This window comes from Cricetulus griseus, chromosome 2 (genome assembly GCF_003668045.3).
Source record: "Cricetulus griseus strain 17A/GY chromosome 2, alternate assembly CriGri-PICRH-1.0, whole genome shotgun sequence".
In the NCBI taxonomy this organism is placed as follows: Eukaryota; Metazoa; Chordata; class Mammalia; order Rodentia; family Cricetidae; genus Cricetulus; species Cricetulus griseus.
Window position 1 is genome coordinate 174571047 of NC_048595.1, and position 15454 is coordinate 174586500.

A 15454-nucleotide genomic window follows, 5' to 3' on the forward strand; every position below is an offset into this window, starting at 1 on the left:
GGGTACAGTTATTTTATTTTTAATACCACTTTAAAAACTCTTTTCAATTTAAGATTTTCTTTTACCTAATGAAGTTCAAAGAATGAGATGTCTTGGAGGTTTGGTTATTATTTATGGAATGGTTACATTTTGGGCATTGCTCTAAGTATTCTACCTGCATTGACTCATTGAATCTTCAAAACTCTGTGGTAATAAAAAGAGATATTTACATAAACTGTGCCAAGTTCTTTGTAAGTTATATATTTACATGCATCTACCCTTCACCACTACCTTACTGTCATCAACCCCATTTTACACATAGCATCTGAGTCATGAAAGGCTGAGTTGTTGGCCCAGAATACCTCAGGCTGGATGTGGCAGAGCTGGGATGCTGTGGTACCCCACGGCTTTGTACACTGACCACATCCTTTCCAACAGCTGAGGAAGCTGAGATGTGGAAAGGCTATGCAAATTCACCATAGTCACCCAGCAAGTGGGTAGGGAAGGCCAACGTTCAAATTTGGAAAAAAACCCTAAATTTATTTTTTCTGATTATTATTATGGCTAATGTCCCCCAAATACATCGTGAAGCATATTATCTTAACTGTGTTTATGAGTTTGGTTCAGTAGTGTTAGTAGTGTTAAACACATCTACATTGTTGGGAAACAGTTCTCCTGAATTTTTTCATTTAGCAAACCTGACACTCTACACCCATTTAAAATTAACTTCCCTTTTCCAGCTCCCCACAGCTCATAGGAACCACATTCTACTTCCCATTTCTATTTTTAAGATGGACAACTCTAAAGACTCCATATAAAGGGGAATCATACTGAATTTGGCTTTTTATGACTGGTTTATTTCATTTAGCATGATGTCTTCAAGACTGATTGATGTATATGGCCTGGATCTGAATCTACTTCCTCTTAAAACTGAAGACTATTCAATTGTATATATACATAATCCCAAGTATCTTTGACCCGAACCCATGCTGTTGACTTTCACAGCTTTCTGCCTTCTGTCATGTCTTCCAGAACCTTCTCTCACATGGTACCATTTATATCCATCATGGATACGAAATACCATTGATCATTATTAGTGTTAGAAAGGGTTTTCACACATTCTCCATCTAATACATAAAAAGCATGCTTTAACACGCATGGCCTTCTATATTTAGCATCTCCTTGGAACTGTGATATCACTTTATATCTGCAACAAAGAAGAACTAAAGTATGCTGAGTGAAAATTTGAATTTTTGTGGCAACTTAAGTTGACTATGGATGGCTTTCTAGAGCATCGTAACAAGAGGTTGGTTTGGGCTCAGACTCAAGAGAGTTTGAGCACAAGCTCAGGAGGAAGAATGTGACATGAGGCAAATGACCTGCCTAATCCTGGACTAGATGACCTACCTCTTCCTGTCCCTTCCATGGGTGATGACAAGGGAAGTTAAAGTGTGAAAGGAGGGGGTAGGGAGTGGGTGGCAAATGTGAAAACATTCATGCCATGACTGGTTGAACTGAAGTTCTAGAAGTGTGTGTGTTGGGGGGGGGGGCTCGCTCTCTGTCAAAAAACGACAGCCAACCAACTAAAGAATACCATCTGGATGAATAGTGTGGCCCTCACCTCTTCACTAAACAAGCTTAATTCCTAACTAAATCCTAAATGCCTATCTTTATACCCACAGATAAGTATAGATCTCGTCCCTCATCAAAGAATCTTCTCCTTGCTGCAGATGGAGACCATTACAGAAAACCACAACTGATCAAAATGCAGGGAACAACCGACTGTGGGATGCTCAACTCCAAATGATGCATCTATAGCACAACTCCTGTACTGAAGCACAGAGAACATCTTGGGAGCAGGGAGGAAAGATTATAAGAACCAGAGGACCAGGGAGACTGCTGTGAGTTTGTGTCTCCTAGAAATGGCAGGGAAGCTTACACCCCTGAAACCTTAACAATATGGCTGCCTCAACAAGACCTGAACAAGAGTGACACTAATAGACAAGAGGGAAATTTCACAGTACCCACTCCTAGACAAAGAACTTTAGACAACTAAGGAATGCTGAGAACAAAACTAGTCTTCCCCAGGGATGAGCCAACTAATTGGTTATTTAATGCCAAGTGGTCAGTTTTGAAATCATATACATACAAATAACAGTAAATGGACCAAGCAGGTTGTATTTATATTGTTATGTGCATGGGTGTACACAGGTGTGTGTGTGTGTGTGTGTGTGTGTGTGTGTGTGTGTAATTTCTTTCCTGCCTGGTTCCTAAGATGTTTAGGCCCAAATAAATACACAGAGGCTTATATTAATAATATAATGCTTAATTTTATAGTAATTAATTATTATATTATATAATTATATTAATTGTAGTAATTAATAAAACTGTTTTTGGCCAGTGGCTCAGGATTCTTATTGGGCTAGTTTCTCTTAATTATTAGCCCATTCCTATTAGTATTTCTATGTGGTCTTGGCTCACCGGAGATTGCCCATTATCTCCCTGGCAACTCCTCTCTGCATCCTCTCCCCAAAATTCTCGTCTGGTAGCCCCACCTATACTTCCTGCTTGACTACTGGATAATCAGTGTTTTACTCATCAACCAATATTATCAGCATACAGGACATCCCCCATTGTGTGTGTGTGTGTGTGTGTGTGTGTGTGTGTGTGTGTGTGTGTGTGTGTAGAAATAACAATTAGAGAAAAAGAAGCAATTAATTTGAGAGGGAACAATGGGGGATATGGGAGGGTTTGGAGGGAGGAAAAGGAAGAGAGAAATGATGTAACTATATTTAATTAAACAAAAATAAAAATTTTAAAAATTAACATGGTTCTGTTTAAAATGTCAAGGAACATGTTCTCTCTCTCCCTCTCTCTCTCTCTGAGAGAGAGACAAGAGTCTCCTTGTATAGGCCAGAGGCCAGCCTCTGGTGTTGATCTTCAGAAGTCATCCACTTTGTTTTGCTTGCTTGTTTGTTTTGAGACAGGTCTGTCATTTGACTAGAGCTCATGAAGTAGGTTGGGCTAGCTAGCCAGCTAGCCCCAGGGATCCACTTGTCTTCACCTCTCTACACTGGGATTATAAGCCTAGGCCATCACACTTCATCATAATACTGGGTTTGGTTTTTTTTTTTTTTTTCTTGAAAAAGGGTGTCTATTATATAGACTAGGCTGCCCTTGAACTCACAGAAACCCATCTGCCTTTAATTTCCAAATTTGGAGACTAAAAGCATATGCCACTATGCACCTTGGCTTTTTAAGTGAATTTGGAGATCAAATACAGTCTTTCCTGATTACACTCTCTCCCCAGCCTGACTACGCACTTTTTCAATGATGTTCTCTTCGTTTGTGTTTTGTTTTGGGTTTTGTCTACCAGGTTTCCTTTAAAAATACAACTATACTTAAACATATAAGCTGTTTTCAATCATTTTCTTGGTGTCTATACTACCCCTCATATTTTTAGCTGTTCATGCCTTTAATCATTACCTGTGTTTCAGGAATCTCATGAAGCATGCACATCCGTGTGTGTGTGTGTGTGTGTGTGTGTGTGTGTGTGTGTGTGTGTGTGTGTGTGTGTGTCTGTGTGTCTGTGTGTGTGTGTGTGTGTGTGTGTGTGTGTGTGTGTGTGTGTGTGTGTGTGTGTGTGTGTGTGTGTGTGTGTGTGTGTGTGTGTAAGATAGAGGTTTACTATGTAGCCCAGGCTTAATTTGTGGTGACGTTTCTGCCTACTTGACCTCTAAGTATTTTAAGATTTTGTTTATTTATTATGTATACAACATTCTGCCTCCACGTATGCCTGCACGACAGAAGAGGGCACCAGATCTCATTACAGATGGTTGTGAGCCATCATGTGGTTGCTGGGAATTGAACTCAGGACCTCTGGAAGAGCAGCCAGTGCTCTAAAGCACTGAGCCATCTCTCCAGCCCCTATCTAATTTTTATATACAGAAATGATAAGCAATGGGCATTGGAAGGAACTGACATTCTTGTGATGTGAATAGTCACACCAAGCAAAAGTGGGACTAACAATAGGAAAAAGAAACCTTCCCCTCCCTGCAAGTACTACATGAGGTTCCTGATCAACAGGCTGATTAAAGGTATGAACAAATAAAAACATGAAGGGTAATGTAGACACCAAGAAAATGATTGGAAACAGCTCATATGTCTAAATATAGATACTAAAGAAACATTATTGACTCTGGAAGACTTCTGATAAGACATAGCCCTAGGTTCCTGTGTCTGCTGGTCCATTTCTACTTCTGAGGAAAGAAGCTCCCTGAGTGGCCAGCCAAGGAGTCAGTAGCAAAATTCAAGTTCCAAAGAAGATTCCTAGAGTTTTATTCTGACAACTTTGTTACCTTGAGGGTTGAGCCAGGTAAGAGTGTGATTATGGCAGTCTTCATTCCTTCCATGGTCATTTGGTGATTCATGCACTCATCCAGCAGTTGTGTGCCATGCAACTCCTAAGGCCATTGCTCACCATCTGGAGCAAAAGAAAATATTGAGCAGGGTTGGGGAGTGTTGACACATGCCTTTCTTTAATCCTAGCACTCAGAAGGCAGAGGCAGGTGGATTTCTGAGTCAAGGCCAACCTGGTCTACTGAGGGAGTTCCAGGACAGCCAGGATTGTTACACAGAGAAGCCCTCTCTTGGGAAACAAATAAACAAAACAAGCCAGAAAATATGGAGCAGGACAAATACAAATAAACCATAATGGGAGATTGTGAGAGCCAAAGTTACATTAAGTTTTAATCACTATACCTTAAAGATCCATGAAACAAAAATGCCTCCAATTTGTAAGCCCCTTGCCCAAGGACAGATAGTTCCTGAAATGCTGGAGGCTGTTGTTTATTGGAGATAATATGCTACATTTTTTCACTCCCCTAAACTCATCTGCACCAGATGTGCTTTATCACATATGGCCAGAAAGAGGTTCAAGGGCATGAAATATATCAGGATATACTCTTGTCCCTGATTGGATATAGGCTGAAGGTACATTAGGATGTATGCTTGCCCCTGATTGGACCTGATGGGAAATGCAACAAATTATGGGTTTTCCTTCTTCTTCTTCTTCTTCTTCTTCTTCTTCTTCTTCTTCTTCTTCTTCTTCTTCTTCTTCTTCTTCTTCTTCTTCTTCTTTTGAAGCGTGTGTGTGGGGGGGGGGGTTCTTCTTACGCTGCAGCCAACTGTTTCTTGGGGCCATGTCCCAGGAACCTGGGTATTGACCTGGCCAGAGCCCATCCACTTGGCCAATAGTTAAAGCTTATTTCAAATTTGGCATTAAACTATAGCAGTGGTCTTAATCTCTATTGGTGGGATTAACAAGATACACATGTAACGTTTACATTTTCTGGTAGCCGTTTGTTTTTTTTTAATGAAAATAAATCTAATAGTGGATTTTATTTAAACCAATGTATCTAAGAGGTTTCCAATATAAAAACTATCAAGAGATATGCTACCCTTCTTTTTCTGATATTAAATCTTCGTTATCTTCTGGGAAACAGGTCTCTGGGCATGCCTCTGGTGATGGTGGGAGGACCCACATACAGTAAGTGACACCAGTGTCTGGTTGGGATCCTGAACTGTAAACATGGAGAAAGAGCACCCAGCTGCAGCATCCCTCTCTGCTTCCTGATTGTGGATGGCAGGCTGCTTCAAGCTCCTTCAGCCTTAGTTTTTCTGATATGGTAGACTACATACACCCTTGAGCTATGAGCCTTCCTCCCTTAGATTGCCTTTGTCAGTTTATATTACCAGAACAAGAAGGAAGGATATTAAAATTCCTATCAAGCTCATTCAACTAAGTACATCAGGAAGACATTTTAGCAGATAAAGGAAATAGGGAGAGGTGCATCTCAAAGCAGATAATTCTGCAGCTCCCAGAGTTCAGGAGCTGCCAACGGATCTGAAGAACTCTCCTGTTGCTGACAGAGGCCTGATGATTTAGCTTTTTTTATGAACGTATAATGTGTAATGTCTTTTACTCTTTTGGCTTTTGGGGGGACCCACCACCTAGTTCCTAAATAAAACACATGAAGGCTTGTTATTTCTTCTAAATGCTTAACCTTAAATTGGCTTGTTGCTAGCCAGCTTTTCTTTAATTATCCTGTTTACCTTTTCCCTCTAGGCTGTATCTTTCTTACTTCTGTATATCTTATTTCATGGCTGACTGGGTGACTGGGTGACTGATCCCTGATGTCTTCCTCTCCTTGCTCTCTTGCTCTCTCTCTCGTTTCTCCTTCTATTTATACTCTCTGCCTGCCAGACCCACCTATCCTTGCTCATGCCTCACCATGGGCCACCATTCAACTCTTTATTAGGACCATCAGGTGTTTTAGACAGGCACAGTAACACAGCTTCACAGAGTTAAACAAATGCAGCATAAAGTCACACACCTGAAAATAATATTCTACCACAATCATAGAAAGTCAATAGGTATTATTTCCCCCCACCCTGTCAGGCTAAGCATTCTCCTGCAGGCTCATTTTATGAGAGTAGGAATTCCATCCCAAAGACAGAGCTTTCACACACCAACCACTTTCTGAAGATTTCACCTCTCAATATAGCTGCAGTGGAGACTGTGCTTGCACGAGGATTCAAGGCTACTCTGTGCTCTGTGATGACAAGATGCCTCAAACGGGTCATTTGACCCCCCTGTGGAAAGTGTGAACTTCTGGTTGCTCAGCTCTCACTGCTTATGCCAGTAATCCCCTATGTGGAACACAAATCCCAACCTGTTAAAGACTCACAACTCACCCCTGAAGAGAAACATGAGGAGTCATTCATGAAGGCTGCATAACAAGACTCTGCAAGGTGATTAAATATACCATGGTGGAGAATCAACTCTCCAGTGATAATTCAGGAACCTGCCCTGGAGCCTGTGAAATTTACTGGCTGTGAATCCCTAATGTTGAGACTAAAGGATCCCATTGCCACAGGCTAACCTGACAACTGATGCCAGTGTCATGAGGTACTGATCACATGACACATCTGAATGCTGCTCCAGCCAGTCACAAAATAAGAAAGGAATGTGAGAGTAGTTACCACTTGAAAAAAATGTATTTTTTCTGTATACACTGTGGTTATCAATGCCTGGCTTTACATGTTCAAAGTTGCTTTCGAGTAACATTCTGAGTGAGTAAATTGGACCTTTGTCCCTCCACCCATCATTCCCTTCCTTGATATTTCTTTCTCTAGGTGAAAACTAGTATGAATACTAGGTTTGCTGCTATGACAGAGAGGACCAATAATACGTTGGCTGGTGTAATATGGAAGTGTATTTCTCTGATAGATAAAAATCCAAGCCAGTATGGCAATATTAGACACATCATGGGTAGTTTTAAGGCCTGTAGCTCTTATCTAGTTATTCAGCATCCTCCAATACCTGTGAGTTTCCCCTATCTTCTAGCGACCCAACATTGTTGCCCCAATCCTATCAACTCAATCGTATTCTGTCCTGTGTAAAGAGTTACAGGGACAAGAAGCATAGCCAGAAAGCTGCACCCTATCACTGAATCCAGATTTTTATCATCTGTCTACACAAAGCCACAAGAAAGGGCTGGCTTCAAGCTATGAGCAGAGTTCAGCTTCAGCAAGAAGGCACAGGGTAACGAGAAGAAGATTGTATTTGCTCTCTAGATTCATGCAAGGATGTGCTGGCGGTGTCAGCAGTGACAGGAAGTGGCCCTCTGACTTGGACAAGGTAAAGCTGTAAGTAAAGGAATTGAGGGATGTCCAGGAATACTGTTCTATTGACTTCTGACTCTCCAAACTATCCCAAGAGTCCCCACATGCAGGTAAGTTCTGGGAAGTTTATGTGGGGAGGGAATTACCGAGTTGAGTTCCACCATGTTGTGTCCACACTCCAAGGAAAATGCCAATTCCCCCCGTTGATTGCTGAGTTAGAATCAGCTACTCGGCCTGTGTCTGTGTCCTGTCTCTGTGGCCCCATTCCTTCTTCACTTTCACCGAGTGGCAACTACAAGGTGTTCTTCTGTTGTATGTTGCCCTTCGCAGACACCCCTTGAGGGAGGGGGATAAGAAGACACCAAGTCAGCCAGCAGCAGAGAGTGCTGCAGACTCGTTTATTAAGGAAGTTGGACCTGCCTTTATACCCCCTCCCAAGGTCCCTTTGGCTCAGGCATCTGACTCTGCTGCATTGTCCTTTCCTCATTGGTGTCTCTGGTCAGCAGTCGCTGAGCATAGAGGTGGGCGTGGCTCAGGGAGGAAGTGCCTACTGGGCATGCTTACTAGCTTGCCCCTCATAGCTTGCTCATGCTGATTTCCTACACACTTGAGGACCACCTGCCCATGGTTGGCACCATCCACAATGGGTTGGGGCCTCCTGTATCAGTTGCTAATTAAGACAATGCTCCTCAGGTTTCCCTACAGGTTAATCTGGTACAGGCATTTTCACAGTTGAGGTTCTGTCTTCCCAAAATGACTCCAGCCTATGTTGAGTTGACATAAAATCTAACCAATACAACACCCAAAGGTACAGGCAAATACCATGTTGTTGAGTTCAGGTGATGAATCATGTGGCCTTGTATCCTAGTCGTGCATGCATGGGAGAGGTTACTACTGTACTTTTATAATCTGTTACATCATCATAATTTAAGTTCTTAATCAAGCTTATGTTTTCTTTTCTTGTTTTCTGTGTTGAGGATGCAACCTAGGAATACCCTACCACTGAGCTACATCTCCAACATAAACTTATTTTTTTGTATGCAGTAATTACCCAGTGTTTAACTGTGTTTATTTCAGCTTATAATTTATACTTTATCATGAAAGGAAGTCAGGGCAGGAATTCGAAATAGTATTCTAGAGTCAAGAACTGAAGAGAAGCCATGGAGGAGCACTATTTATTGTCTTTCTCCTTCTGACTTGCTCAGCTTGCTTTCTTATATACCTCTGGACCACCTGCCAGGGATGGCACTATCCATAATGGCATGGGCCCTTCCACATTAATCATCAATTAATAAAAGCACTACCAACTTGCCTACTGGCCAATCTGATGGAGGAAATTTTTTCAGCTGAGGGTCCCTCATATGACTCTAGCTTGTGTCAGGTTGAAAAAAAAAATTCACCCAGGAAGATAGGGATTGTTTTTGATACCTTATGGGGGAATCAGAGCCCTCCTGCTCTCAAGATAAGTCAAACAGCATGACCTGTACAGAGAGTTCTCAATTCTACTCTCACCTGCAGCATTTGATTTGTATTCTTAGCCTTTACCTAAAGCTGATGTGTTTCTGTAGCTATGATAACGTGCTTCCGACCTCTGTAATCAGTGTGATTCAGCGAGAATGTAAAACACAGTCTTGCCTTCAGATCATCAATATCTACCTGCATTTAGGACATGGTGCTGTTTGTCTTTGTGGAGAAAGAACTTCCTTCTTAGATGTGACAATCGAGGTGTCAACTGGCCAATGGTGTTGACCAGAGATCCCTTTAGTCTCCAGCCAAAACTTCCTGTTTCCAAGTTTTCAATTAATGAGCACTGTTGGTGTGGCTCTATGATCACAACATGTGTCCTTATGTGTTTTTGTTTGCATTTTATTTTTTTTACCCCCAGAAATCCTGGTAAGAGAAACCATTCCACCCTAAATACAACAGGGCACTCACAAATGACTGGATGAGTCATGGAACTGCTGTTGTAATTTTAAAAAGCAGCACATGGAGAGAAAAAAATGCCATGTGACATAGCTTGGGTGGAGTTTTTTTTGTTTTTTGTTTTTTAATTTGGGGCAAGTGAATGGTAAATGGTGGGGAGAGGAAGAAGGTTCTCTGGGGACAGGAGTGGCAGAAGGGAAGAGGGAGGCAAAAAGAGATGGTGAAGAGAAGGAGAGAGAGACAGGCAGAGAAGCAGAGAACGAGAGAAAAATGAGAGGTGGGCAGGGCCCTTTTAAAAGGGAACCCAGTGAATGTGCACAGGTGGTGCTCTTAGTGGCTGAAGCTGAGGGCATATCCTGTTAGATCCCCAAGGTCAGGCCAATACAGATGCCTGAGTACTAACAACTGCTGTTTAAGAATCAGGAAACACAGGCCTATTTCAAACACAGTTTCATCCAGATTTTGTTTTTCAGTGATTTAGAAAACAGCAATCTAAAATTGTTCATGTTTTCATGATGTGCTCAACTAAACCAGTCACCAGACCTTGCTAGTGTGGTCCTGCACTAGTCAAAGAGAATGACATTTGTGAGTAGAGCTTCAGAGTGTTCCACACTTTTGAACAGAAATTCAAAAGTAATATTCCAGGAAATAATTGTGTACTGAGGTGAGAAAACCATCGGAACGCCAAAGTGCTAGATGCTAGAAGATGACCTAGGTCTGTGAATCCCAGTGCTGACTGAGTTCAAAGATCACTCAGTGAAGCAGTTGTAAATCCTGATGCCTGGCCAAAGCTACTTGGTCAAGTTAGTGAGTTTTCAAAACCCCTAGCTGTACATCATTGGTCCAGAGCAGCCCTCTACCAACTTCAACCTTCATATGCAGCACTTAGGCATATTGTTAAATGGGATTTCCGATAAACAGGACTGGGTGAACCTGAGGCTACATTTCTTTATACATACATAATGCATCCATACATGTATACACATATACATTTAGTGTATGTGTAATGTTATGTATACATGCATGTGGATGTATGCAATGTTTGTGTACAGGTGAGCATGCATACATGTGCATGTATGTGTAGAGGTCAAATGTCAACACTGGGTCCTTTGCTCAGTCTTTCTCCACCTTATTTTTTGAGGCAGGGTCTCCTGCTGAACCTAGAGCTTGTCAATTTCACTAGTCAAGATGGCCAATGAATTCCAGATATTCACCTGTCTCTGAGCCATTTCCGGTGTGTGTGTGTGTGTGTGTGTGTGTGTGTGTGTGTGTGTGTGTGTGTGTGTGTGTGTGTGTGCTATGTACCGGTGGGGGGTTACAGATACTTTCTGCCATGCCTGGTTTTTATGTGGGTGCTGGGGATCTTACTGAGTCTTTAGCAATAAGACCTTATCACCAGTTTCTGTAGAACAACCAATAGTTTTGGCAATAATCTAGGTTGTTTGGGGGTTTCCATGGCTCTCTTTAGCCAATGACTTGATTAGATGTAAACCATTCCTGGAACTGGAGGTTTCATTTGGTGATGAGAGATGTCTAGCTGGGGCTCCATCTCCCCTGTTATTTGGTAATTCCATTTAGATTTCTTCTATATATGCATTTATTTTAAGAAGATTCTACTGTACTTGTTTTCCACATGACTCCTCAGATGGCGTTAGTTTTAGCTATCACTTTCCATATTCCCTCATTTACCCGCCTCTGCCCTTCCCTCCTAACTTAGTCTTCCCATTCCAGACCTTCCTCCATTCATTCATAACTATATACTCTATTTCTGGTTCCTCAGAAGATCCTTCCCTCCCTCCTAATCCCTTACCTGATAACTAACATCTGTGGGTATGCAGATTGTAGCTTGCTTACCAAAGACTTATTTGTGTTTTGGGGTTTGTGTTACCTCACTCAGGATGACTTTTCTACCTCTATTCATTTACCTGTGAATTTCATGATTTTATTTTTTTAAACAGCTGAGTAATATTCCACTGTATAAATGTTCCACATATTTTTTTATCCATTCTAATGATGAAGGACATTTAGGCTGTTTCTGATTTCTGGATACAATGACTAGAGAAAAAAAAAAAGAGTATTGTTGGGCAAGTGTCTTTGCAGTGGGATGAAGCATCCTTTGGGCATATGCCCAAGAGTGGTATAGATGGATCCTGAGGTAGATCTATTTCCAGTTTCCCGAGGAACCACTACACTGATTTCCATAGTTGCTGTACAGTTTGCACTACCATCAGTAATAGATAAGTGTTCCCCTTATCCCACATCCTTGTCAGCATGAGCTGTCATTTGTTTTATTTATCTTGGCCATTCTGACTGGTTTAAGAGTAAACCTCAGTGTAGTTTTTATTTGCATTTGCCTGATGACAAAGAATGTTGAATGTATCTTTAAGTGTTTCTCAGCCATTTGTGTTTCAACAATTGAAAACTTTGTGTTTAGATCTGTACGCCATTTTTAGTTCAGTAATTTTTCTTGATGTCCAGTTTTTTGAGTTATTTATATATTTTATATATTAGCTCTCTATTAGATGTGTAGTTGGCAAAAATATTTCTCATTTTGTAGCCTGCTGTTTTGTCTGAATAATGGTGTCATTTGCCATTCCAAAGTTTTTCAATTTATTAAGTAACATTTATTAATTGTTGTTCTTAGTGCCTGTGTTCTGTTGAGAAAGTTTTCCTGTGCCAATGAATTTAAGGCTATTTCCTATTATCTCTTCCATCATATTCAGAGTATCTGGTCTTATGTTGAGATCTTTGATACATTTAGATTTGAGTTTTGCAAGGTGATAAGTGTGGATCTATGTTTGTTCTACATGTAGTTTGACTAGAACCATTTGTAAGATGCTATCTTTTTCCAGTATGAATTTCTGGCTTCTTTATTATAAAAATCAGGTGTCCATGGATCTGTGAACTTATAACTTGGTTCAGTTCCATTGATCAACTTGTCTATTTTTATGTCAATACCCTGCTGTTTGTATTACTATAGTTCTGGTACAGTTTGAAATTGGGGGTGGTTATACCTCCAGCAGTTCTTTAATTACTCAGGATTGTTTTAGCTGTCCTGGGTTTTTTGTGTTTCTCTATGAAGCTGAAAGTTGTCCTTTCAAGTTCCATGAAGAATTGTGTTGGAATTTGGATGGGGACTGCATTGAATCGATAGGTTGATTTTGGTAGATGGACATTTTTTTTTTTACATTAATCCTACCAACCCATGAACATGGGAAACCTTTTCATGTTCTGACATCATCTTTAAGTTCTTTGTTCAATGTCTGAACGTTTTTATACTTACACATTTTTTTTCACTTGCTTTCTTAGAGTTACCCCCAAATCTTTTTGAGGCTATTGTGAAAGATACTGTTCCCCTACCCTATTTTTTGAGACAGACTATCCCATTGGCCTAGAGCTCACTGAATAGGCTGGGCTGGGGGGGATACCAAACCTTAGGACCTGCTTGTCTCTGCCTCTTTAGGACTGGAATTACCCATGCATGCTACCATGTTTGACTTTATTCATTTGCATGGATTGTAAGATTGAACTCAGGTCATGCTTGTAACTACAAGTGCTTTATTGACTAGGCTACTTCCCTGGCTTAGAATTTTATCCTTCTAAAGACTTTCTAAAGCATTTTTAGAGTGTGTGTGTGTGTGTGTGTGTGTGTGTGTGTGTGTGTGTGTACAATGCCTTTGGGGGCCAGACATTGTCCAGTCCCCTAGAGCTTGATTTATACGTCATTAGTAGGGATCCACCCAACCTGAAAGCTGGGAACTGAATTCAGGTCCTCTCTAAGAGCACCATGTGCTGCTCTTAACCACTGAGCACCTCCCAGTCCTGAATTCTCTCCTTTTAAAAAGGTTGAATAGCTCTTTTTCATGGTTCCTCCAAGGCAATTATCTGTGCCAAGATGAAGCTGAATACCTCCTTCCTGGCTACTGGCTGTCAGAAACTGACATGGATGATGAATTCAGCTTCGTATGTTCCATGAGAAGCACATAGCCACATAAGTAGCTCCTGATGCTTTGGGTGAAGAATGGAAGGATTATATGGTCCAGATCAGTGATGGGAATGACAAACAAGGTTTTCCCATGAAGCAAAACATCTTGACTGATGGCAGAGTGCACCTTCTGTTGAATAAGGGGCATTCTTGTTATAGAAGAGAAAGAGGGAGAGAGTGTGAGTCTGTTCAAGGATGCATTGTGTATGCCAATCTGAATGTTCTCAGCTTGGTTATTGTATAAAAACAAGGAGAGAAGGATGTTCCTGGTCTGACAGATACTACTGTGCCTCTTTGGTTGGGACCTACAAAAGCTATTAGGATCAGAAAGCTTTTCAATATCTCTAAAGGGGATGATGTCTAGCAATATCTTGTCAGAAAGTTCTTTTTTTTTTTTTTTTTTTTTTTTTTTTTTTGGTTTTTCGAGATAGGGTTTCTCTGTGGCTTTGGAGGCTTACCTAGAACTAACTCTCGTATACCAGGCTGGTCTCGAACTCACAGAGATCCACCTGCCTCTGCCTCCCAAGTGCTGGGATTAAAGGCGTGCACCACCAACGCCCGGCGACAGAAAGTTCTTAAATCAAGAAGGTAAGAAGCCCAGGGCCAAAGCACCCAAGATTCAGTGTGTTGTCACTCCATGTGTCCTGAACACAAATGCTGACATATTGTTCTGAAGAAACAACACACTAAGGAAAATGGGGAGGAAGCAGCTAAATGTGCTAAACTCTTGGCCCAGAGAATGAAGGAAGTCAAAGAAAAACACGAGGAACAGACTGTCAAGAGATGTAGGCTGTCCTCGATGAGAGCTTCTATTTCTAAGTCTTGAGTCCATTAAAAAAATAAGACTTTAGGAGGAACAAATAAATAATCAGACCTTGGAAACAAATAAGGCTGAGTAATATTCCATTGTGCGTGTAGTATATTACTCCTTAGTATATATATTCCTGTAAGAAAACAAACTTGGACCATCTGTTTTGATTACAAGAACACATTCTACCCCATAGCAAAAGGGATCTATTAAGTAGGACAAAGGTCACTCCTGTAACAGGCTATTCTTTATAATACACAGGTGACCTACAGCCAGGGCCTATAACTGGCCATTCTTCTCCCATTTAGCATTAACTGGGAATTCCCTGGTTTGTAAAAGAATTATTAATGGCTTAGTTGCATTAGCCAGGAGCCAGCCACACATTTAGTGATGAAATTTGAAGCTGCTGGACCAGATCCAGATGGATGAGGTCACAGATGACTGTGGCTCACGTGCTCTTGTGACCTCAAAATGACAGAGAAGCTTAAATGGGAATGCCTTGGTGACAACTATGCAAAGATAGCTGGGCCTCCAAGGACAGCTCTGTGATTAGTTTTTCCCAACAGAGGTGCTGCCTTAAAAAGAAAAGGAAAAAAAAATCCCCAAAAGGAAATGAACAGTAAGTTGTTTGCTGGACAAAAATAGAAAGGTTGACACCCGAAATATAACAATGTAAGAAAATTCCAGAGGAAGTCCTTAGCTCCATTTGGCAATTGGAGTGTGGCCACACGCAAGCCAATGAAAGTGCTGCAATGACCAGGGGCAATCTTTATGCCTTTCAATCAGGAAGACCCTTCTACCCAAGAGCACAGACTATGATCTTATACACCTGAGCACTTGAAAGATTCTCTCCCTGAAGCAAACTGCCCCACAGCTTGCTTTCTACAGTTACTCAGAATCAGTGAATCAATAAATCCCTGTGGGAGACTATCTTGGCTATATGTTAGTTGATATGGGAAGAGCTATCTGAAAGTGTCATGGGCTGGACCCCAGACTGAATGAACAGGAGAGAGCAAGCTGACTACTGGCATTGCATGCATTAAATCATAGCCCTCTGCTGCCGTTTCCTTGGA

The 15454-nt window shown here is 41.2% G+C and overlaps 1 pseudogene; it reads left to right on the forward strand.

Annotated features, from left to right (window-relative positions):
* Nucleotides 1-13483: 13483 nt before the first annotated feature.
* On the forward strand, nt 13484-14399 carry LOC107979854 (annotated as a pseudogene).
* Nucleotides 14400-15454: the final 1055 nt, after the last annotated feature.